Raw genomic sequence first — 6,000 nt, 5'->3', positions numbered from 1 at the left:
ATATTAAGGAAAATCTGCAAAGAGGTTTCATGCGTAAATCCTCCTCTCCAGCTGGCGCAGGTTTCTTTTTTGTCACCAAGAAAGATGGCTCTCTTCGCCCCTGTATAGACTATCGCGGTCTTAACAAATTCACCATTAAGAATCGCTACCCCTTGCCGCTGATCACGGAGTTGTTTGATCGTCTACGGGGCGCGAGAGTCTTTACCAAGTTGGATCTTCGTGGTGCCTACAATCTTATTCGCATCAGGAAGGGTGACGAGTGGAAGACTGCCTTTAAAACCGTGATGGGCATTTTGAATATTTAGTTATGCCCTTTGGACTTTGCAATACACCAGCCGTTTTCCAGGAATTTGTTAATGATATCTTCAGAGACTTATTGTACAGCTGTGTTGTGGTTTACCTGGATGACATCCTCGTGTTTTCTGCTGATCTCGAGTCCCATCAGTCCCATGTACGGCAAGTGCTCAGTCGCCTCAGGACTAACCATCTCTATGCCAAACTGGAAAAATGCCACTTTCATCAAAGGAGCCTTCCATTTCTTGGCTACATTATTTCCGACAGAGGCCTGCAGATGGATCCTGCTAAACTATCTGCAGTTCTTCAGTGGCCACGCCCAGTGGGACTGCGTGCTATCCAAAGATTCCTGGGCTTTGCCAATTATTATAGGCAATTCATTCCACATTTTTCATCCCTGGTAGCTCCACTGGTGGCGCTAAAAAAAAAAGGTGTCAATTCTTGTCTCTGGCCCCCTGCGGCTGAGGAGGCCTTCACGAGATTAAAGACAGTGTTTTCCTCTGCATCTGTTCTTACCAGACCTGATACCGAGAAGCCATTCTTTCTGGAAGTCGATGCCTCTTCCGTAGGAGCTGGAGCGGTTCTTACCCAGAAGGGGCCTAGGGGCCGAACTCTCTCCTGCGGCTTCTTCTCCAAAACATTTTCCTCCGCAGAGAGGAATTATTCTATAGGGGATCGTGAGCTTCTGGCTATTAAGTTTGCCTTGGAGGAATGGCGTCATCTGCTGGAGGGAGCTCGATTTCCAGTCAGTATTTTCACGGACCACAAGAACCTCCAGTACCTACAGACAGCTCAACAGTTGAACCCACGTCAAGCCCGGTGGTCCCTCTTCTTTTCCCGTTTTGGCTTCCAGATCCATTTTCGCCCAGCCGAGAAAAACATCAAGGCTGATGCCCTGTCACGTGCTTCCGATGTTATGGGGGAGGACTATGCTCCGAGACACATCATTCCTCCAGAGAGGCTTGTGCTGGCAGCGCCGGTGGACCTTCGGCAATTACCTCCCAGCAAGACTTATGTACGACCTGGACTTCGAAAGAGGATCCTGACCTGGGGACATTCTTCTCGAGTGGCTGGGCACCAGGGGTGCAGTGCTCTCTGGCCCTGATTTCCCGTTTCTATTGGTGGCCTGATTTGGTCAAGGACGTTCGGGATTTTGTGCGGTCTTGTGCCTCTTGTGCTCGCAATAAGCCCTCACGACAAAAACCCGCTGGTCTTCTGTTGCCGTTACCCGTGCCTACCTGTCCGTGGTCTCATGTGGCTATGGACTTCATTACTGATCTGCCGCCATCATCTGGCAATACCGTTATCTGGGTTTTAACAGACCGCTTCTCTAAGATGTCCCATTTTGTCCCTCTACCAGGTTTGCCTTCAGCCCCACGTCTTGCCAGTCTCTTCTTCCAGCACATCTTCCGGCTTCATGTCCTTCCCCGGCACATCGTTTCTGATCGAGGTGTTCAGTTCGTGTCCAAGTTCTGGAGATCTTTGTGCAATCAGCTGCAAGTGAAATTGGACTTTTCCTCTGCCTATCATCCTCAGTCCAACGGCCAAGTAGAGAGGGTGAATCAGACTTTGGGGTGCTATCTCCGCCACTTTGTGTCCGCCCGTCAGGATGACTGGGCTTCTTTTTTACCATGGGTGGAGTTTTCCTACAATTCCCTGGACTCCACTTCTGCTGGTTCTGCTCCCTTCTTTATTAATTACGGGCTGCACCCACGGCCTCCTCTTCCGTTACCTGTGTCTGCAGATGTTCCTGCTGTGAAGGACTTGGTACAGGATCTAAAAGCCATCTGGGAACAAGTCCGTACCTCATTGCTCCAAACCTCTGCCAAGACCAAGCATCAAGCGGACAAGAAACGTCGGCCTTTTCCTGTCTTAGCTCCTGGTGACAGGGTCTGGTTATCCTCAAGGTACGTCCGACTGAAGATCCCTGGCTACAAATTGGGACCCCGGTTCTTGGGTCCATTTGAAATCCTCAGTCGCATCAACCCGGTGACCTACAAATTGCGGCTGCCTCCTAGCATGCGCATACCCAACTCCTTCCACGTTTCCCTCCTCAAGCCAGTCATCTTAAACCGCTTCACCCGGCAAGTTCCTCTCCCTCCGGCCCCACAAGCGGACTCTACTGATGTCTTCGAGGTGAAGGAGATCCTGGATGGACTAAGACAGTGAGAGGTAGGCGGTTGTTTCTGGTAGACTGGAAGGGATTTGGTCCTGAGGAGAGATCTTGGGAGCCAGAGGATAACATCATGGACAAGAGCCTGCTCCAATGTTTTCTCAGGCCCAAGAAGAGAGGGAGGCCGAAGGGGGGGGTACTGTCACGGGTGCTCCCGCGATCCCTGTCTCGGATCGCGGGCGCATCCGTGCTCCCCCGTCTCCTCACACACCTCTCCCGGCTCCTGCTCTTCCCCGGACTGCCGTGCGCTCCCGTCCCCGCCTCCTAGGGCGCGCGCGCGGCTCCTGCCGAAAATTTAAAGGGCCAGCGCACCGCTAATTGGTGCACTGGCTGAACACCTCACCTTTAAGAATCCTGCCTCTTCCTGTGTCCCCTGCCGGATCTTTGTGCCTCATAGCCTTAGAGAAAGCTTCCAAGCGAGTATTCCTGCATTCCTGTGTATTCCTGTATTCCTGCGTATTCCGTATTCCTGTATTCCTGCGTTCCTGTGTATTCCTGTGTGTTCCCGCTCCTGAGTCCTGTGTTGCCGTGTTACCTGAGTTCCTCCGTGTTGCTGTGTTCCGTGTGCCTGTGTTCCCATTCCCACCTGCCTGGACCTCCTGTTGCTGACTCCGGACTTGGGCCTGACGTTGCTTCTCTGCCGCCTGCCCTGACCCTGTGCCTGGACCTGTCTATGAGATTGCCATCCGCTAAGGTATCTCGACCTCGGCTGCCATCGTGGGCTAGTCACACCTGGGAACGACTTAGTGGTATCCTGCCGCAGCAAGTCCAACCCGCTTTGCGGCGGGCTCTGGTGAATACCAGGTGCCGCTAGGCTCCGGTTCCGGGTGTTGGCTAGTTCCATCTCCCGCGGTGGTCCAGAGGATCCACTGATCCTAACATGTAACACACATTCCTCCTAAGGGAGGGTGGGGAATGAATAAAGATTGAAAAGTAAAACGTATATGAATTAATTGATCAATAGACTTTACAAAATAGAAACATTGTTGAACATGGCATAGGTACTATAGAGCCTTAGCGTCTAAAAGTGCCTCTTCTAAGGCAAAATATGACTCTTAGCCCATTTGTATAATACTTTGGGGGAGATTTTTTTATAGGTATAAAAGAGATTTCACTCTCGTGCCCCAGTCCTTCCTAGAGGGTCTGGAGATGAGAAAACCATGACAATATCTTTTCCTGGGTCCTCCTGTACTGTAATCTGGAATAGGGCATGTGTTTGTATCTAAACCTACTAGTGTAAGACATAAGATGTCAACATAGATTTTGTATGTATCCCACCTTTGCTTAGACTCTACGCACCTGTAGTTTTTGACTGTTACCAAACCTGAACCTTTTATCAGGGACCGATTCAGCCATTTAAATGAACTGCAGAACATATGGGCTCCTGGTTCAGCTTTATTTATTACATTTCCTTTCCAAACAAAGTTATAAGTGACTTTCCCTTTGGGCCGGTTCTGTCCCTACCCCCAAGCCTTAGTTGTACTGTGTGAGTAGTGCAGGCCCGTTATATAGCTCTAGGATCAGATTCCTCACACTTCACCAGAGTTTCAAATCCCATTTATAGAAGCTTGCTACATGTGACCTGCTCAGGAGAGAGGATCAGCATTCAGTGCCAGCAGGGACAGGAGAGGCAGAGGCTACATAGGAGCACAAGTTGCCTGAATTATCAAATACAGAAGATAAGAGGCGGATGAGAGGTACACGGGCAGATCTCTGATCCAGTCTGGACAGACTTTAACACAAGAGCAGAGATTATCAGGTGATTTAGAGTGCAGAGACGGCTGCTCGGATCCCTGGGATATATGAGAAGGGTAAGAGACGATGACTTGTACATATAATCTCTCTGGATCCAACTCTTTTAAAGGTGTACTAACCTAAAATATGTCATGTTAAAGTAGATTTAGGTTACTATATGAAATCCAGACTATAGAGAAACTTTCGTAGAAAGGCAGATGACATAGGATGGCAATATACAATGGGAACCTTTAGTGTTTTGGGCAGATAGGTTCTGTAGGTTTGTTCTTAAGTTGAATTTGTATGTAAGTCGGAACTGTATATTTTATAATTGTAACATCATTTTTTTTTTGGTCTTTTTGGGGTTGTCGTAAGAATCAGGATTAACAATAAATCTTAACTGCAGACACATTTAATAACTGTTATAGCAGTTGATTGTAGCCCGAGGCTTAAGTACAGTGATTTGAGTTTCTATCAAAATAGGAAAGGGCCACCCTAGATTACTTGTTTATAGTAAATCACAGAAATAAATATTTATGAAAATAGGAAGTACTCATTGATAACTCCATGCACCAATGCTTCACCTGCTCATAGTATTGGGGATACAACTTCTAGTTCTGTGGATAGCAGAATCCATTTTCCACAGTGGAAGGAAACTTGCGCATTAGAGAATTGTTTTGGTTGCTCTTCTTGGCTGCAAAAACGAAACGCAAACTTCACTTAATGGAAACTAGAAAGGGACAAACATAATACACTGGTGACATAATTTGCGGAGGGCAAAGCTATATGATTTTGTGAGTAAAACATACATATTACCCTTGTGTGGACTTCGACCAATGCATGCATACAGTCGCTGCAGCATAGACATCCATCCAAACAGCATTGTTTTAAGAAATTGCTATATTTACAGTCATTTCTTTATGTGGAGCTTGATCAAAATCAAGCATGATAAACCAGGGACACCTACTCATAGAACCAGGTACCGTCTCTGTGGTAATCTTCTTATATTTGTTATCCATGGACTCCTGATATACACTGTATTCTGATTGTAACCTAAGAGATCACTAGTATCCTGATTGTAACCTAAGAGAGTTCACTAGTATCCTGATTGTAACCTAAGAGAGATCGGTAGTGGTTGGAGTTAGACTGACAAAGTAAAGGACTACTATATACTTAAGGTGTTCCGATTTATCACACAGGTCAGGCAGAAGACAACCCGAGTATAAGCTAAGAATAAATTAGTGTGTACTATGATAGCAAATTCATGTAGAATAGAGACACCCATATTCCGATTAGATGGTAAATGGGCATCAAAAATTATTTGCTATGGTGTGTCCCAATGTTACACAGGTCTAAGAGTATACATATTCTCTGCTGCTTTTCTTTTTTGTAAAAGAATACATTTTGCATAAAAAACAGCAAATTGTGATATATATTAAATAGTAAAAAAGTGCTCAAAATGCAAACTGGTTAATTAATATGAAAGAGGCTGCAACGGTGGAGCTTCATTTTAAGTCTTGGAATGTTTTATAGCTTGACATGTCAGCTGTAACCAAGGACAAACACTACCCCTGCAATGACATGCAAGCTCACACAGGCCAGGAAATAGTTTCACTAATGTTCCCTATCAATCTATCTGGGAATCTGGTGATTTCTGGGAACAATCAATTTTATAGGGAGAGGTATAACTGTAGCGTTCTCCTCTGTCATTATTTTGTTTGTAGGATAACATTTCTCTATCAATAATAACAATATAAACAGAGTGTTATAAACAACTTATAAATATAGTTCTGGTAACA

The 6,000-nt window shown here is 46.1% G+C and overlaps 1 protein-coding gene across 5 annotated transcripts in view; it reads left to right on the top strand.

The window, feature by feature from the left end:
- Positions 1 to 4,064: 4,064 nt before the first annotated feature.
- TACC2 (transforming acidic coiled-coil containing protein 2) overlaps positions 4,065 to 6,000 on the top strand; it is a 118,785-nt gene continuing 116,849 nt past the window's right edge. For all 5 annotated transcript variants that reach the window (XM_072130786.1, XM_072130784.1, XM_072130787.1 and 2 more), the window contains exon 1: positions 4,065 to 4,278. The gene's annotated coding sequence lies outside the window, so the exon portion shown is untranslated. The remainder of the gene's footprint in view (positions 4,279 to 6,000) is intronic.

Source organism: Engystomops pustulosus, chromosome 11, assembly GCF_040894005.1.
Source record: "Engystomops pustulosus chromosome 11, aEngPut4.maternal, whole genome shotgun sequence".
NCBI lineage: Eukaryota > Metazoa > Chordata > Amphibia > Anura > Leptodactylidae > Engystomops > Engystomops pustulosus.
The sequence above is the reverse complement of the archived record's forward strand: the minus strand, read 5'-3'. Positions and strand labels throughout refer to the sequence as shown.